The sequence below is a fragment of the Capsicum annuum genome, chromosome 2, assembly GCF_002878395.1.
Source record: "Capsicum annuum cultivar UCD-10X-F1 chromosome 2, UCD10Xv1.1, whole genome shotgun sequence".
NCBI classification, from domain to species: domain Eukaryota; kingdom Viridiplantae; phylum Streptophyta; class Magnoliopsida; order Solanales; family Solanaceae; genus Capsicum; species Capsicum annuum.
In genome coordinates, this window is record NC_061112.1 from 46,751,424 (window position 1) to 46,772,340 (window position 20,917).

Here is a 20,917-nt window from a genome sequence, read left to right on the forward strand (position 1 = left end):
GAATCAATACACTATAGCAATGAACTGTAACTTTAAACTAACCCTTTTTCTCATATCGATACATCGTACCAAGGATCACAACCATAGGTCATATCGATACCTACACCCATGAACTATACTAATACTGCATCTCTTCAGTCATGCCAATAACCTCATAGGCTATGTCAATGGTCATGCCCTAAGTTATATAAATGATCATATCTATAAGCCACTAATAATATCCTTAAACCATTAATAATATTTATAAGCCATTAATTATATTTATACGCACCATATCATTAGCAATACCCAAAAATAACATCGATCATTCAATATCCAATCATTCAATATCCAACTAACATAGTCATTACTTATATTCAATATCCTCAAGTCCCAAACCAAACATTAATAAGGTTATATCAAACGTAAATAAGTCTACAAGGCTAACACAAGTCTTGCCCTGGGCCATAGGGGGCCTACTTTTAATTCTCGAAATCTATTTTAGATAAATTCTACTCCGAATAGGCTACGGTATCTAAATTCATATCTCGTTGTTAAAAAATTCATAATTTTCCCTACAATATCAAATCTTCTCAACTGAGAGCCACTAAGTCAATCCCACCTAAGAAATCGCAACTAAGGAAATTTTCACATAAATTGAGCAACTACGGTAAATTCCACTACTAAATATGAGTGAATAAGGAATTTACACCTAGGTTGATCAACTAAGACATTTTCAACCTAAACATGAACCACAAAGCCGACTTCATCTAAGACATGAGTAACTAATCTAATTATGTCTACTAAGCAACTTCGAGATAACCTAAATGGTTCAACCAACCTAAATATTGACGAACTTACCTTCAACACTTAAATCCCATTCCATATCTAGCATATTATCATAGTCATACTACAAAATAGCTTAATATATGAAGAGAGTAAACCTAGCCTACCTGGGCATCGAAGAAAAACTCAAAGAATTTACTAAGTCACCAATTTTCCTTTTTGAGAAGCTTTCGCAAGGCACCATGCTATCAAAATCACAATCTACTCATCAAAGTGAGAACAATGATACCCATATTACACTATTATGTTTTGGATTCAAAATTATATAAAAATCCCATATGAGATCCGTTTATAAAATCACACTATCTAGACCAATACAACATCCCTCTATGCTCAAGAACATTTTCCTAAAAAATAGGTGAATTCTAAGATCTAATACGAGTATAATCAAGTGAAACACCTCAAAATTTTGGGCTTAGAAAATTTCAAGTTCTAACCTCTCTGTCTTGACTACTACTCACCCTACGAGTCATAGGATGTCTTGATGGGTTAGGTGATCCTAGTCTTAAGGTGTCCAGTGAATGGTACTTGAGCTTCTGTCCTAGCTATGACTTGAGGACATGAGTCATAAAGACTCGTGATAAGTCGTGATGACGAGTCATAACCAAATCATATAAGTTGGTGGCATGATTCTACTATGAGTACAAGTGGATCACTACGAGTTATAAGGACTTGTCATAAGTCATGGGATAAAATCATAGGATATCTAGCTAGCCGGCGCGGGGGGTTAAAATGACTGGGAGGTTTGAATCCCCCTTATTGATTATATAATTGGTAGTTTTAAGTCCCCTATGTTATATATATTGGTGCTTAGTCTCCTTGATTATGTTGGGAGCTTCGAGTCCCCCATAAATTCATACATGTATGAATATTTTTTGGTTCATGTGTCTACACGCACTGGGGACCTTCCAGCTACGGGAGAGCTGTGCCCATATAGCCCATGAGTGCCTTGTTTTATGATAGTTATGCGATACAATCCAGGTTAAGGTTTTCAAAGTTCATGTTAAGACTTGTTCTCTACCCCAGCATATGATATTATGTATGTATATATATATATATATACTTCATATGACATGATGCGTTGGATGTTGTACTAGTTTTGAACTGTTATCATGGCATTATTTTGTTCCTCTATCCCCGAGTTTTATGCTAGAGCTCTAACCGCTAACCATTTTCGGATGTTGTATGCCCATACGATGTAGGAACCAGTCATACTTCCATACCCCCTGCTCAATGATTCAGATTTGGGATCAGCTAGAGAGTTAGATTGAAGTGGTGAGCTTCTATACTTTGAAAGAACCTCATTTTATGCTATGGTTTCCTTTATATTTTGAATATTCCTTTGGATTTATTTTTTTCTATTGTCAGGGTATGTCCCAACATTTTATTGGCATTCAGTTCATAAAGGCTTTGTCAAATTACTATGGACTTAGGTGGTTTGGTTGATAGTTTGGTGAAAGGCGATTGTCCAATTATCAATGGTTGGTATAGACATACCATACATTATTATAAATTTCATTTTATGCTATCTTGTTGTCTATTTGGGATTTAATCCCTACTGTTGAGTATGTTTAGTTGGATAGGAAATGAGGGTGGTCTTTGATATGCGGTAGACTTGAGATGCCCATCACGGCCAGACCCTGGTTTGGGGTCCTGATAAAGATGGTATTAGAGCCAGGTTCATGGTCAATTGGGTGCCCACAAAGCCGTGTCAAGTAGAGCTCTTTTATGGGTATGTGGCACGCTACACTTAAAAGAGAGAGACTATGAGGCATCTAGGAATGTTTTCTTTTCTTGTTGTCTTATTTTCGGGTTGTAGAGTCTAAGGGTTGGATTCTTCTCATTCTCATTTGTTCGTTTTTTATATCATGCCTCCAAGAATATTTGATGTTCGTGTGAACTCTCATGTCCCTTCTGAGGATAATATGGACGAAGCTCATCCAACTTCATAGTTTCATACCCGATCAAGGGTTGCAGTATCTGATTGTCCTTGTAGAGTCCAACCTGTCTCCACTGATCCTACACCTGAGGGTGATACCCATACTCAGTTGCCTCAAAGATATATCTCTAATATTGAGTTACGTTACTTTATTAACCTATTAACCCATTTGGTGATATCTCAGTCACAACACTTGGGTTATGTGGGAATTGCCGTGAGTTCATCAGAGGCCACCAAAGGTTGCCAATTTATGAGGTTGCATCCTCCAACTTTTACTGGTACCAAAGTTGAGGAGGATTCTCAAAGCTTTATTGATGAGATGGAGAAGATCTTCTAGGTTATGTATACTTTAGATATTGAGGGTATGGAATTTGTAGCCTACCAATTAAAGAAAGTAGCATACTAATGATATGAAGAATGAGAGTAGTTGAGAGGTGAAGATATTAATCCTACTATATGAAATGATTGCACTAGTGCTTTTCTAGACTGCTTCTTTCCACAGAAGATGAGAGAGATGACGGCGGTAGAATTCAAAAATCTGAAGTAAGAAAAGATGATACTCAAAGAGTGTGCCTTGAAATTTCACCAGTTAGCTAGGTATAGTCCTGAGTTGATCACTAAAATAAGGGCAAGGATAAGGAAGTTTGCTTTTGGGTTATCTCGAGACTCAATTTTGGAGAGCATTGCTGCCTTGTTAAACAAGGACATAATATTTCTCGGCTTGTGGTTTATATGCAGCAAGTCAAAGAACAGAAGAAGAAGAAGAAGTAAGGTGATGTTTCTAGGGCACTGGGTGCCCAATCTCAGGCCAATGTGTCCCAGGCAGCACCATCCTACCCTTCCTGCAAATTTTATGGTCAACAATACCATAGTCAGTGTGAGAAAGGGAGGAATCGATGTCTTAATTATGGTCAAATTGGCCATATTCAGTGGGATTGTCCCTTTAGAGTTGCTTCTACGGCCTACAAGGTCTCTATTGACGATTCATCAGTTCCTGTACCAAAGTTTGCCACTTTAGGATCCGGCACTATGTTATCACTACTCATCAGGAGTATAAGGCATCCTCAAATATTGTTACTTGTATGTTGAAACTCTTTTCCCATGATGTGTACTGTTTACTTGATCCGGGGCCCACTTTTTCTTATGTGACCCTATTTGTGGATGTGCATTTTGGTTTTGAACCCAAGGGTATATCGAACCCTTCTTTGTTTCTACCCCATTGGGTGACTCTGTGGTTGGTAGGGGAGTCTATAGGGGTTGTGTGGTGTCCGTTGGTAATAAAGAAACACTAGTAGATTTGATAGAGTTAGACATGGTTGATTTTGATGTCATATTGGGTATAGATATATTGCATTCGTGCTATGCTTTCTTATACTGTCGGACCCAAAAAGTCATTTTAAAATTCCTAATGAGCCAGTAATTGAATGGAAGGGAAGTTCCTTAGTTCCTAGAAAAGGTTTATATCATACCTTAGAGCTTAGAAACTGATTTCCAAAGGTTGTCTTTATCATTTGGTTTGAGTTAAAGACTCTAACTCGGAGTGTCCTTCCTTACATTTTGTCCTGGTGGTAAATAAGTTTCCTGAAGTCTTCCCGGATGATCTTCTAGTGTCCCTCCTAATAAGGAGATTTAATTTGGGATTGATCTTATTTTGAATACTCTTCCTATTTCTATACCTCCATATAGAATGGGTCCGGCTGAATTGAAGGGGTTAAGAAGAAGTTAAAGGATCTTCTAGACAAGGGTTTCATCTGTCCCAAAGTATCCCTATGGGGTGAAATAATTTTTTTGTGCATAAGAAGGATGGTTCCCTTTGAATATGTATAGATCACCGGCAGTTGAACAAGGTGACGATAAAGAATAAACACCCTCTTCCAAAGATAGATGATTTGTTTGACCAGAATCAGGGTGCTAAATTTTTCTGTAAGATCGAGTTTCGGTCTGCGTATCTTTAGCTGAAGATTAGGGAGGTGGATATCCCTAAGATTGTCTTTCATACACGGTACGATTATTTTGAGTTTTTAGTGATGTTGTTTGGCTTGACCAATTCCTTACGACATTTATGGACTTGATAATAGGGTCTTTCATCAATTTTTAGATTTATTTGTGATTGTTGTTTTTGATGATATATTGGTGTACTTCAAGAGTGAGGCGGATCATGTCGATCACCTTTGCCTTATGTTGCAGACCCTAAATGATTAACGGTTGTATGCCAAATTTTCTAAATGTGAGCTCTGGTTAAATGCTGTGACTTTTTTGGGTCATGTTGTTTCCAGTTAAGGGATCATGGTGGATCCACAGAAGGTTATGGTGGTTAAGAAGTGGACTAGACCCACGACTCTAACTAATATTTAGAGCTTCTTGGGTTTAGCTGGTTACTATAGAAAGTTTGTGGAAAGATTCTCTTTTATTGATACCCCATTGATCAAGTTGACTCAGAAAAATATGAGTTGTTATGGTTTGATGCTTGCGAGGGTAGTTTTGAGAAGCTAAAAGATAATTTAACCTCAACTCCGGTCCTGACTCTGCCTGACGGTACTGATGGTTTTATTGTCTACTGTGATGCGTCTTGGATTGGATTAGGCTGTGTGGTGATACAACATGGTAAGGTGATTACATTTGCCTTTAGATAGATGAAAGTTCATAAGAAAAACTACTCAACTCATGATTTGGAGTTATTATCCATAGTGTTTGCGTTGAAAACCTAGTGTTACAATCTATATAGGGTCCATGTTGATTTATTTTCTGACCATAAGAGCATGTTTTCACTGAGAAAGAGCTTAATTTCAAGTAAAGGAGTAGCTTGAGTTGCTGAAGGAATATGATATAACTCTTCACTACCACCCAAGTAAAGCTAACGTGGTTGTTGATGCTCTTAGCAGATTGTCAATGGGTAGCTTATCGCATGTTGATGAGGATAAGCAGAAATTGGTGAAAGATATTCACTATTTGGCTAATCTTGGAGTTCGTCTCTTAGATTCTGAGAATAGTGGTGTGTTTGTGCAAAAAGTGGCGCAACCATCTCTTGGTACTGAGGTTAAGGAGAAGCCGGTGTTCAATCATATATTGATACAAATAAAAAATGATTTGGGTAGACAGAAGGTGATGACTTTTGAGATCAGTGGTGATGGTATCTTGAGGTACCAAGGGAGGTTCTGTGTTCTTGATTTCGATAGATTATGAGGCAAGAGTTTGGCTGAGGCCCATGAATTAGGTATACAGTTCATCCCGATTACAAGAAAATGTATCATGATCTTAAAAGGATGTTTATTAGTGGAATAACATGAAGCGGGACATAGCCAACTTTGTGGCAAAGTGACTAGTGTGTCAACAAGTGAAGGTAGAGCACATGAAGCCTGATGGTCTATTTTTAGAAATTGAATTGCTCATGTGGAAATGGGAGATAATTAATATGGATTTCGTTACTAGTCTTCCACAATGTCAAAACCAGTTTGATTCTATTTTGGTCATTGTGGATAGAATGACCAAGTCATCTCACTTTTTGCCAGTGAGGACTAATTATTCTGCCAAGGACTATGCAAGTTTGTTCCTTTAGGTGGTCATAAAGTTGCATGGTGCACCTATTTCAATTATTTTGGATCATGGTACTTAGTTCTCATCGTATTTCTAGCGCTCATTTCAAAGTGGTTTAAGGACTAAAGTGAGCCTTAGTACCGCCTTTCACCCATAGGCGGATGGGCAAGCGAAAAGAACCATTCAGACATTGGAAAACATACTTCAAGCTTGTGTGATCGATTTTGGTGGTAGCTGGGTTGACCATTTGCCTCTCATTTAGTTTGCCTATAACAATAATTACCATTCTAATATTGGTATGGCTCCGTTTGAGGTGTTATATGGTAGGATGTGTAGATCCTATATTGGGTGGTTTGAAGTTGGTGAGACTGAGATATTTTGCCCGAACTTGGTTCACCAAGTGATGAAAAAGGTGAAGGTGATTCGGGATTGGCCTAAGACAGCCCAAAGTCACTAAAAATCTTATGTTGACATGAGGCAAAGAGAGTTGGAATTTAATGTTGGAGATTGGGTATTCTTAAAGGTGTTTCCCATGAAGGGAGTAATGCAGTTTGGAAAGAAAGAGAAGCTCAGTCCCCGATATGTTAGCCCGTATTTGGTTTTGATGAGGATTGGTAATGTTGCATACGAGTTAGAATTTCTCTATATTATGAGTTCCATTCACCCGATGTTTCATGTGTCCATGTTACAAAAATGCGTGGGTCACTCTTCGTTGGTAGTCCCTGTGGAGAACATAGGTATTCAGATTCGTTCTCCTATGAGGAGGTCCAGGTGCGGATCTTGGATCGGCAAGTTCGTCGGTTGCGAATGATGGACATGGCTTCGGTAAAGGTTCTATAGGAGAACCAAAAGTTTAGGAAGCCAAGGAGAACATAAAGTCAAAGAATCCATTTCTATTCCCTATTCCAGAAATTCAAACTTGAGGTATTTATATTCTTAAATCTTTGTTTTCTGACTTTGTTAAGGGAAAAAAAATTTCTGAATTCCTCGATTTCTTTGTTTCTTGACTCTGTTAGAGGAAAATGTGGTGATGTATCTATGGTATATCATGCTAACGAGTGCCTTGACCTATTATTCGAGGACGAATAATCCTAAGGGGGAAAATGAAACACCCCAGACTTTTCACCCGGGAAAATTTTATGTTTTGACCTCTCTGCCTTGACTACGACTCACCCTAGGAGCCATAGGGTGTCTTGACGTGTCAGGTGACCCTAGTCGTAAGGTTCCAATGAATGGTATTTGAGTTTCTATCTTGGGTACAACTTAGGGACATGAGTTATAATAACTCGTAATGAGTCATTAGGATGATTCGTAACCAAATCGTGTAAGTTGGTGGCATGATTCTACTCTGAGTATGAATAGCTCACTACGAGTTGTGAGGACTTGTTATGAGTCGTGGGATAAAATCTAGGGTGTCCCGTTTTTAACCCATTTGGGTTCTGTGTTGACTACGACTAGACCCTACGAGTCGTAAGGTCTCATTACAAATGGGTTGCTTGATTCATAAGGTCGACAGTTCATAGGGGTCCTAGTCACTGTCTTAGTTATGACTCGTGGTGAAGAGTCGATGGTGGACTCGTAGCCAAGAAAGACACTTTTACTGCTTTTAAGTTGGGGGCACTTTATACATTTCCCACTCTAGACCCTTTAGACCCTACGACCATAAAACACTTTTAGGGAATTCATTCCACACTTTAACGAATTAAACACTCTATTTACTCTCTTTAAATTCTCTTAAACAAGTCAATCTAGGGCTTTACCAATTTGGTCATCTAAGGGCTCAAGGGTCGATTTCTCTTTGTAAAACCTTGCAATTGGGGTATGTTACCCTTCCCTCATTGTTAATTTGTTAAAGGAATATGTTTTAAAGTAATGTTCATAAGGCATTAATGATTATTTTGAAACAAGGGTTGAGGGTTTTGAATCCTTATTGTTGAATGATATTTTTCCCATGGTTTACTTATGATTATTCATATTATAAATATGGATTTGAATGTGTGGGTGCATGGGAATGGTGATTTAACTATGGGGTCATGGTTAACCCCCAATTTGATGATTTTCCTTGAATTTGGCTTTAGTAATGGTATTCCCTCAACCTGTTTGTGAAATTGAATGTGTGACTACACGCACTGGGGCCTTTTCAGCTAAGGGAGAGCTGGGCCCATATAGCCTGTGGGTGCCTTATTTTATGACGGTAATACTACACAACCTTGGTTAAGATTTTTGAAGTTTGTGCTAATTCTTGTTCCCTACCCGAACATGTGATATTATGTATATATATGTACTTCATATGACATGATGCATTGGATGTCGTACTGGTTTTGAACTTTTGTCATGGCATTATTTTTTCTTCTATCCTTGAGTTTTTTGCTAGCGCTCCAATCGCTAACCGTCTTCAGATGTTGTATCGCCATGTGATCCATGAACTGGCTATACTTTTAGACCCCTACTCAGCGATTCAGATTTGGGATTATCCAGAGAGTCAGATTAAAGTGGTGAGCTTCCATACTTTGGAAGACCCCTATTTCATGCTATGGCTTTCTATATATTTTGACTACTTCTATGGATTTTGTTTTGGCTATTGTTGGGGGCGTGTCGTGATATTTTATTAATATTCAGTTCGTAGAGGCTTTGTCGGATTACTTTGGATTTTGGTGGTTTGGTTGATTGTTTGGTGACGGGTGGTTTTTTGGTTACCGGTGGTCGGTATAGACATACATGCATTATCATAAATTTCATTTCACGCAATCTTGTTATCTGTTTGGGATTCAATCCCTACTTTTGATTATATCTAGTTGAATAGGGAACGGGGGTAGTCTCCGATCTGCGGTGGTTTTGAGATGCACGTCATGGACAGGCCCTAGATCGGGTCATGGCATCAAGCCACCAAGATTCTAGAAATTTTAGCAAAAGATAGAGAATTTAAGCATGAAATTAATGGAAGCTTAACATAAATTCAAAGGAGAAACACATAAATAAACTTTTCCCATGCTCCATAACCCCCTGCAATTGATTCTCCCAAGAGTTCCCACTTTTTAAGGATTTAATCTCTTGAGAATGGGAGAGGAATAATGGAAATCGGGCTAAGTTGGATATTTATACCCTTCCCAGGTACAGGGATGCCGCTAAAGAGAATACTGGGTTGCTTTAGCGGTCACAGATAAAGACCTTGGGCATTGCTAAAATGGTACCCATCCCCATGAGCCAGGCGGTTAAAGCGTACCATGTGCCGCTTTAGTATTAGCTGTAAAGCACCAAAGTGCCGCTAAAGCGCCCAGGTGCCGCTAAAGTGGTACCTCTTGGTTGGGCTAGGGCTGCCAAAGCGCCCAATGTGCCTCTAAAGCATCCTCCGCTGAAGCTCCCAAAGGTCTACTTTAGTGGTCACACCAGATATCAGGTACCAGCTAGAGACTTAAAATTTTTTCGTGACTCCGCCAACCCCTCAAGATTTATTCAAACTCCCATATGTGCAAATAAACTTTGATACCCTATAAAATTTAATATTTCAAACTCAATGTCATAGTCAAAATTTTCATTCAAGTTCATTTAGATGAAAATGGGTCCCACACCTACTTGTCATATTTCTTAGCTTTCAGCCAATGATTCGAAATGAGTCTGGGAGCCTTAGGACCCAAACCAAGGGTCCACCTAACCTAAAATTGATATTTTGGAGTTATTGGAATAATTAAAATTTACATACGAGATCATTTGGCTGATGCTTTTATCTAGTAACCAATTTGAATTAGTGAAGCTTCAAAATAGAAAATTGGCTCTAAAAATCAAATGAACTGCCCGATAACCGAATTGTCAGTTCCAGCAATTCATAAATGACTTAGGATAGAAAATCTCTAAATGGTGAAAATGGGCAGAAATACATTAAATGACCTAGAGGGTCATTACTTCAATATATACTAAGATAACTACTTGATCATCTCTATTTTCTTTAGGAACAATGAGTGATCATATTGGCTCTAATTAAAGCCAAAACTCATAATTGCTTCCAATAACTTTGCATTTCATTGTTTGGATCTTGCTTTAGACCATATAAGAATTTAAGAAGCCTATAGAATTGTCCAATCTCCTGTAATTCTTAAGTTCTCGAGGCAAGTTCATGTATATTTTATTATATCAATCACATCGAATAAAGGCATTGTACACATCCATTTGATGGATGTGCCAATGTCTAATAGAAGGAATGGATAATATAGACCTTATAATTACCATCTTGACTATAAGAGAAAAGGTCTCTTAATAGTCAATGCCATCTAGTTTGTTATGTCCTTTGACTACTAAACAACCTTGAAACTTTCTATCTCACTAGTGTCTTTATACTTTATCTTGCATATCCATTTATATCCAATTGGCTTCTTGCCTTTAGGTAATGACACAATTTCCTATGTATAATTACTTTCTAATGTATCAATTTATGCTTTCATAAACTCAATCCACTTTGGATCTTCAATAACTTACTTATAAAATGATGGTTCAATGCCATTAAACCTTGCAACAATAAAGGCTTGATAGTTGCACTATAGATGATCATAACCTATGTAGTTGGATATACTATATGAAACATTAGGTTAAGACTTCTTAGTAGTTACAAAATCTTTAAACCAAATAGAAGCAGCTTTGGTTCTAATGATTTCCAGTGATATGGTGCTAAAGTTCCTTATACTGTAGGAATGTTATCTGTAGAAAACATTTAAGGTTGATCATTGATAGAACCAGTTCCTTGAGATAAGCATTGAGTAGTAGCTTCTCCATTAGTGGTGTTAGAATAAATTTCTGGTGGTGAGATTTGAGTTGAATCATGTGTGTTGCTAAGTGGTCAGAGAAGAAATCTTGGAAAGGAGATTCTTGTTTATTCTTCAGAGTTGCAAAAGGAAAAACTATTTCTCTAATCTCTTTTTCTAATAAAAATCAGGTTATTAGCCCCGTCTTATAAAATTAAAAAGGTCATTGTTTACATAAATGGACTAGGTCCAAAAGTGACCCAGTTCAAAACATTAAAACCACACAAATCTAAGTGAAAAACACTAGGACAATGAAAAGATTGAATAAGGAAATATCATACTAGCTTTAGCCATTCTTCTCAAAGCCTCCTCCTCTATCTTCTATTAGTTCCTCGGCTCAAGCTTCCGTTCTCAAATCTAAGTGTATCATAAACTCTTTCTCAACCATGATGATGGTGTATTCATGCCTCCGAATTGAGCTAACTTATCTCTCTCACCAATTCTTTATCTTCTTCTGCTACCCACTTCTCCTTGAGCTCAAGACTAGAAATGGAGGTTCACTCATATTAGATTCACACCTTGGCTCTATTTGTCAACCATAATTTTTTTCCCCTTCTACCTCCAAATTAATGGGTTGAACTTCAATTATAGTTAATAACACTATCTAATTTGAAGGTAAAAAGGATATAGAAAATGTCAATTTTATATTGTTTATTGGAATTTATCTATACAACTTTTTTAGGGTTTTAGGATCAAGTTAGTGACGGTGTCTTAAAAAATTTGTAATAGCCAAACAATTTCTAGCTAAGCTTCTAACCATTCATCATATGTTTATATGTTCAAAAATGATTATTTTTAATCATGAATAAGTGTGATGATTATTTACCTAGTGTGAAAGGTGCTTTTAATATGAAGAATGTTCATAGGAAATATTTAGAGCAAAGTTGAGTGGTGAACTTTTGTAATGTAATGTACTAATTCCTAGGAAGAGGAAGAGATGTTGACTCAACAGGAAGACATAATCACCCCATGTTCCTTTTTTATTTTTTAATCAATGGAGACCGTAAACAAATATAAGGACCCGTTTTTCCATACAACATAAATCATGATATGAAATAACTTAAAAGCATAACATATTTATAAGATATTCTTGAAAAAAATTCCAACTTAAATGATAGATATATCGTGACAAAAAGATTTTGTCAATCATTTAAAAATGTTCATATATAGTTTTGATATATCTAAAATTGATGAAATCATAAAATCTAGACTGCATTTTGTGCAAAACAAAAATATTTTTTTTTAAAATGTGTATTCAAGCAATTACTCATAACATGACTACTAAATAAAAGTTGTCATCGTCCATACTTTTTTCAGTCATCAAGATTTTAATTAGTACATGATACTAAGAAAATATCCTTCAAACATAAATTAGATACGCTTAAGAGTGTGTTTTGTATGAAGGAGAAAATTCTTTTCAATTTTCTCATATTTGATTTCAATTTTTTCATATTTGATTGGCTTAAATATTTTAAAAAATATTTTCCAAATAAACTTACTTTCTTCATATTCAAGGAAAATGACTTTCCTTCAAAAATTTTAAAAAAATATTTTATAAAACTCTCATACCACCTCACAACCCAACTTTCCACCCTAACCGGAGTCTTGGGTAGCGATTCTCAACACTAACACAGGATTCAATTTTCGACCCTGACTCCCGATTCTTGACTCAAAATTTGAGTCCCGAACTCGATTCGAGATCCAATTCTCATCTCCAACACTATACTCTCGATGTGAGTTCTCACTTGCAACCTTGATCCAAGTCACAAAATCTGGGATCCGACTTCGACTTAACCCCGAATTCGCAACAGCAACTGAATTTTTAAAGAATAATTTGTACATGAAATACTATTGTCACACAACAAAACATCTGGAGAATAAAAAATAAGGGACAAAGGGGTATAATCTTTAGAATCTAAGAGGATGGTATCAATCTCTTCTAAAATTCATTTCCTTACAGATAATAAGAGAAAGTACTACTTGTGTACCTTAGAAATAGTTCTTCACCGACGAAGTGATCTTCCTTAAACTGAAAAATAAAAAGCAAAAGCTTGGGGTTAGTTCCAGTTGAATCTGAATATATAGGATTACGCGAGAGTTTAAGGTGACTTGATATGCATTTCATTCAAAGCATTTTTTTCTGGTTTAAGCTCAGGAAAAACCCCATATAAACAAACAAAAGATTCGGATTTGAAGAACCCCAATACGATAAAGAGGTGGTCATACTTAAATGAAGATGATATAAATAGTGGCGCCAAAGTTGAAGGTTGAAGATGCAAAGATTAGAGATTTTTCCTGGAGACACTTCACTTTCCTCATTTCATTTTTGATCTTTTGTTTTTGTTTTAGCTTCATTTTTTTTTTGTGTTTTGTTTCCTTTTTGGGCATGGATCAGCCAGGCCCATTTTGCTTGTATATATTTATTTTTAATAAAATAGGCCAATTTGGCCTCTTTGATTAAAAAATCCCCGACCTGGATATGAAATCCTAACCTTGACTAGGAATCTGAAACTCGACCCATACCTAAACTCTATCTAAGAATAACTCTTGACACCAACTTGTGATCTAGCTTCGAGATGATAATTGGGTCTAATCTCGATCCAACTCCTAAACTTCGACACTGTTCTAACCCCGACCTTGACTTGGGACATGTCTCCCTAACCCAATCCTGAGGAAGGTCTCAAATTAAAAGTCGAGTCCCATGTCAGGGGTCGAAATCAAGAAAGGTTATTCTAGATACTGCTTAAGTATTTTATTGCAATGTGAATTCAAGAAATTCATCGCCTAACATGACTATTAACTAAAATTTTCCACTGCCCGCACTTTTTCAATCATCAATATTTTAATTTATATAAGATGCTAATTTTGAAAATATAATACTTTTTGAAAAGTAAATAATCGTGCAAACATAAATTAGTTGCACTTAGAGTGTCTTTAGAATGAAAGAGAAAATGCTTTCCATTTTTTTTTTGTATGTTTGGGTGGCTCAAATGTTTGAAAAGTATTTTCGACATGAACTTATTTTCTTCAAATTTAAGGAAACACTTCTACTAAAAAATGAAGGAAAATATTTTTCAATCAAAACTCTTTTTCAACCTCACACCCCAACTTTCCACCCTAACCTGAGTCTCAGGTACTGATTTTCAACATTAGCATAGGATTCAATTTTTGATCCTGACTTTTGATTCTTGATTCGGAATACGACTCCCTACCTTGATTCGAGATTCAATTTTCATATCGGACACCATATTACCGACCTGAGACCCCAGTCGTAACCTTGATCAAGACTTAAAATCTGAAATTCATCCTAGACTTAGACCTGACTCCCAACAACAATTGAATTCCCAAAGGTTAATTTGTAAATACTATTTTCACACAACAAAGCATCGAAAGAATGACAAATAAAGAATAAGTGAGAATAATTGCTTAGAATCTACGAGGGTTGTATCAATCTCTTTTGAAATTCATTCCTTCACAGATAATAAGCGAAAGTACTACTTATGTACCTTATAAATAGTTCTCAACTTACAAATCTGATCTTACTTAAACTTAAAAATAAAAAGAAAAAGCTAAGAGTTAACTCTAATCGAATCTGAATATATAGCACCCGCTCAAGAGTTTAAGGCGGCTTGAGATGTATTTAATTCAAAAGAAGCTTTTCTTGATTTAAGCTCAGGTAAAGCCCAGATTAGACAAGCAAAAAATTCGAATTTGAAGAACCCCAAGATAATGAAGAGACGTTCGTACTTAATTGAAGATGATATAAACGACTCTGCCAAAGTTGAATGTGAAGATGGAAAGATTCGAGATTGTTCCTGAAGATACTTCACTTTCCTCTTTCTAATTTTTATCTTTTGCTTTTGACCTTTCATTTGTTTTTGTTTTTGTTTCATTTTTTTGTTTTCTTTTTGGGCTTGGATCAATCAGACCCATTTTCTTGTTACATATTTGTTTTTAATAAAATGGACCAATTTGTCTTCTTCAATTAGAAAAACCAGGCAGGATACAAAATCCTCACCTCAACTACAGACTCAAAACTTGATCGAACCTAAAACCAATTTGTGAACAATTCTTGACACCAACTTTTGATCCATCCTCGAAATAAAAATTTGGTCCGATCTTGATCCAACTCCTAACCTCTGACACCGGTCTTGACTTGAGATGCATCTCCCTGACCTAACTCTAGCTCAGGTCATAGGTTGGAAGCCGAGTCCTAGTTTAGATGTCAGAATTGGAAAAGGTTATTATAAATAATGCTTGAGTATTCTGAGTTGCGCTTGAGTTATTATTGGATAATATTCTCAAGAGGTTTTTCTAAATAGTGCTTGAGTATCATCATGTGTCTAAGATTTAGCTCTAAATTCAAGATTGATTTATGACAGACATGACAAACTTTATAAACTATTCTTTGAGGTGACGGTAGACTTTGCTTGGGGGGGGGGATCCTTCACAATCCAATCATTACATTCCGAGGTAAAATTCTACCAACTCGAGCACCATAGTACTCATTTGTATTTATATCAAACTTCTTACTAATATTTCCAACCTAAATCAACACCTTCCTCATTTTTTTAATTTCGGATGGTTCCAGGTGTCTACCCGGATAATATTATGATTGTTATATAACTTTATTTTATTGAGGCGTCACACAAGCAAGACGCTCCCTGTCATGAGTAGAAAAACCGGAAAGCGCGAACCAAGATCCATAAAAAAAATTTGAATGAGGAAGATACAATCCTATTTTTATATTTTAGAATTGTAACACCTGAACGGAGCCATCCTTGCGTCATTACATTAGAACTAGAAAGAAGTTATTATTGTTCTCGAGCAAGTTACTATCATTCTCTAGCTTTTGTTTGGGACGAACATCCCTTTTTGGACCACTCTTCAACGGCCCACCCTCTAGAAAAAACATCGCGTTTGATTATTACACCATGCAATTACTATTGAACTTTTTCATTTAAGTTTTAAAAATTAAGTATTATATTAAAAATATTTTAGATATTTATAAGAATAATTTAAATATGATATAATGGCGTATGTATTTATTTTAAAGAGTTATATAATAATTTATTATATTTTACAGAGATAATAAGTTTAGTTATTTTTAAAATTTATTACATATGAGCTAGGTTTTATTTGAAATAATTTTTTATTATATTCAAATAATTATATATTTTATCACTAATCTATGCAATAGCCAAATGCATGCGAGTGAGATAAAGGAAGAATAATGCGTTACATGCGGAAGTGGAGGGCTAACACGACCCATGCATTGGGTAATTAAAGAGGTGGCACCATTATTATCAGTTCAAAATAATTACAAACTTATTAACAATTACAAAACTTATTAACAATTATATATCCATCCCATTTTGTTACTATATGTGGATCTGTATAACTTTCTATCTTGATTATCATTCATTTCTTTCTTTTATTATTAAGACATGTCCTAGGGTGGGCGTTCGGTCGGTTCAGTCTGATTGTTTAATATCGGTTTTCGGATTGACAAAAATGATAACCATAACCAAACCGAAATAAAATCGGTTTGGTTCGGTTTCTACAAATTTAGTTTGGTTATTTCAGTTTTTTATTTCGGTTTGAAATATTAAAGTAGAGAGTCTCTCTTTTTTCATAACGGAACATTTAAAATTGATGATTTTTTTAAGAAAAATATTTTTTTTTCAAATCTATTTTTCATTCCCAAATATAAATAACTATAAGTAACTCAACATGAATGAAACGGAATAAAATAATCATAAGCTTAACATAATACATAACGTCATTGATCATTATATATAAATTTTCATAAATAGTCCTATCCACAAAACAAACACAAAACTCATAAATTTCTCGCGAATTACTTAGTGAATTGTTAAAAAAGACCATAACTCATACATTTCCTCACGAATGGATGTATCACAAAGGATTTAGGCGCCATGGAGTTGGACTTGAGTGTGAATGGTAATATGTTTACTGTTTATGGATTTACGCATCTTGGAGTTGGAATTAGAGTTGCTAAAATGTATATATAATTAATATAATATATTGATAATATATATTATTTTATTTATATAATAAATTAATAATATATATATATTATAATATTATTTATATAATTTGGGATTTCAGTTTAACCGAATTTTTTTAAGAAAACCAAAAACCGAACCATTTAACTGAAATTTAAAAATTGAAAACCGAAATCAATCCGAAAAACTAAAAAAACAAAACCAAAATTAAATTTCGGTTCGGTTTTTCAGTTTTTTCGGTATTTATGTCCACCCCTAGACATGTCTACTTATATATTTTATTCCACTTCATAATTTCTTCTTTTCTCTTAACTGAGTTACTAGGGATGGTTGATGATTATTCTACGTGTATTCGTTCGATGGGTTGCTGAGAGATACTTAGATTTGAGAGAATAATTTTAACACTATATATGATCATTGAAACAAAGCAATTATCTACGTCAAGTTATTCAAATCTCGGACCTATGAGGATTTTTTATTATTCTTAAAAGTTCTTGACACAGTGGATTTCAAGGCTATGTAGAGGAGACGAGCAACTCGTGGACGGTTCGAGGCTACTATTCGGCATCTTTGCTCTATGAGATGTTGTACAAATTGCATACGAGATATGGTCTATATTATAGGTTTAATGATCGTTGTTGTCACGATCCAAATCGGAGCTCTAACCGTGACGGAAAACTCAAGCCAAACAAGGCATGAGATGACCCCTTAGACTTACATCATAGGCATAGTAATATAAAGAAGTTGCGGAAGCCAACCCATAAAATGAAAGATTGAATAGACCATAAAAATGAAATTCATGATTCAAAACCAATCCAAAATAACTACAATTCAGTACCCTCTATAAAGCCTCTATCCTTAAACATCCACTAAGCCAAGACATGACCCCGACTATGTCAAGAACAGGAGTGATAAAGTGATTGAAAATAACATGGCCTTCTGAATAATGAGGGGCTCACCACTTTTCACCAGATGTCCAATAAGGTAATGAACAACCTAACCCTGCACAGGGTCACAAAAAAAGCCTTCGAACCTATATCATGAAATGATGTAGCATCTAGGGACGGTCAGTACGGCGAGTACTAATATGCAACCCAAGAAAAGGGATAAAATATACATGTACTAAGATCAATTATAAACACATGATCATACTACACAATAATGATAATAATACAAGGAAAGGGGGACAAGAAACATAAATATATGACCATTTAAAATTGAATCTTGAACTATGTAGCTTGCACCGATCTTCAGTCACCAACGAGCTATATGGGTCCAGTTCCTCCTATCGGAGGAGCCCCAATCCATGTTAGCTTCATAGATCAAGTATTAGGCTAAAGTCACAAATAAAAAATAGCCCCCCAAAAGAATATCTATGTACAACTGTGAAGCAAGCACACATTGGTAATAGACCCCCAACAATGGCAAACAAGGTTTCAAGTATTGGTTACAAGGACTACACCTTCTTGCTGAAGCTACAAAATTCCCATTAAATCCCAATTAACATATTTTCACATGTCATTAAACATGGAGTTTTCAATTAAGTAATTCCCAAATTGGTATTTTCATACTAAGACTTGCAAGCTACCCATATAATGACATAACGTTCCCATTTAGCCATGTAAACTCCAAACTTCAATTTGAAAATCCAATGTAAACCATTTATTCATTAATGCCATATAATATTTCAAAAGACGAGTTAAAACTATAAAATCTCTTTAAAAATCAAATTTATAAAGTGGATTGAGGTTCATATTTTTATCATGCAAAAAGCACATGCATTATGAAATCAAGATACCAAATTCCCCATTTTTGTAAGTTACTTTTGAATTTACAAACAATTAATTAAACATGGATAACTATTAAGACAACGGAAAACCAATATAAGTATATGGAAACCGAGTCCCTCAAACCTAATCTAAACAATTATTAAAATAGAAGAATATCAAGTAAATATCACATTTAAAGATAGCTGAAATAAAGGAGTGTCCAACATGCCTTTTTGACGGAAGGAATTTGAGGAGAGCTTGAATTTGAAGCCTGGAAGCTTGAATTTTGGATAAGAACTCTTATTTGGTGTTCTTGGGAATTTGGGAGGAGCGGGATCGTGTATTTGGGTTATGGGATGATGGAAAACATGTTAGTATTACTTTTAGGATGATTTAGGACATAAATTACTAGTTTTGTCTTAAAAACTAAAGAAGAATTTGAGTTTTAGCATTTCTAGGACCATGGGCGTGCCACACTATTATTGTGGAGCACACAGTACGTTCCACACTCTTATCACGGACCCTTACTGAAACACCCTAAACTTTGGCTCTTGAAAAATTTCTTGAGTTTGAACATTCTGGACAAGGTATGGTTTAAGCATACTTCTTATATGCTATGGTACGGCTTGGTGTCCCTCTCTTGTATGTTAGTTGGTGTGTTTGGGTTAGTTTCTATCCATGATACGACTAAACATTACACTTGTCGTATGGTAGGATATGAGGTGTATGGTGTCAAGTCATATAATACCATATGATTAGCCTAGTTGAATCTGTCCAAGTTATGGGTTGTGGGTACTTCTCGTACCTTAGGTATGAGTTTTGGCATGTGTTTTCATATGATGATCAGTTTGAAGGTCTATGGTGAGGTCTAGGGTATAATTAGGGTACCACTCATACCCTAGGGTATGGATAAAGAGGGTGGTCGTACCCTCCTGCGTGCATATTTTTAAATTTTGAGCTGGGGGCATTCCGAACATTTCCCACCCCAAAACCCTTATGTCCCTACATTATATAACACTTGGTGGCCTCTTATAACTTACTTGGAAAGATAGAAGCTATTGCATGGTATGATTTGGTAAAGGAACCCTAAATTGGTTTGAATGGTTTTTGAATGATTTAAATGGTTTGGATGGTTTTGAATGGTTAAATGGTAAGGCCTTGGTGGCTATAAAATTGTTTTTAATAAAACATTGCGGGATACACGGAATCCTCCATGTGAATGAATTAATGAAATTAGCTTGAATGATGAACATCTTGTGGGACACATGGGAATCCTCCAAGCAAAACTTAATAATGAAATACTTGTGGGGTACACGAGAATCTCCCAAGTAAGTCTAATAATGATGTACTTACAGGGTACATGGGAATCCTCTAAGTAAATTTAATAATGTAACCTATGGGATACATGGGAATCTCCTAAGGCTGGCTAAGGACATTTCTTGCAAGTTATAGTCGATATAACGATACCACTACTTATGGCATTGGTTAATAATAAATATAATTGGTGGTTTGGTTATGTGGTAATGGTTTTAATTGGTCAATAATGGGAGGGGGGTGATAGCTAACCATGACGTTGTGAGTCAAATGGACGGACCCTGAAAACTCATGTTTGCCGACATGAGGATTGGTCATAGAGATCATATACTTGAGGAGTACACGAGAATCTCCTAACACTTGCATATATGTATCATGGAGATTGAAGGGTACATGGGAATCCCCTACTTCTATGGTATTTCTAGTTCGTATGCATACACACATCATGGCCCATCCAGGGGGTAACACTGGACCCATATAGCCCGTGGGTGGATTATGACGGTTAAGCTACACATATCCAGGTTAATGGTTTCAAAGGCATGTTAAACCCGATTCTCTTTCCCGGCATGGTTATATCTATATATATGTATGGTTGTGAATGCATGTGGTTGGTTTACTTGGTTTTAAAGGTTGTAATTATTTTATCCTTCCCCTGAGTGCATGCTAGAGTTCACCTGCTAACCAGTCTTTGGGCATTGTATCCCCACGTGATGG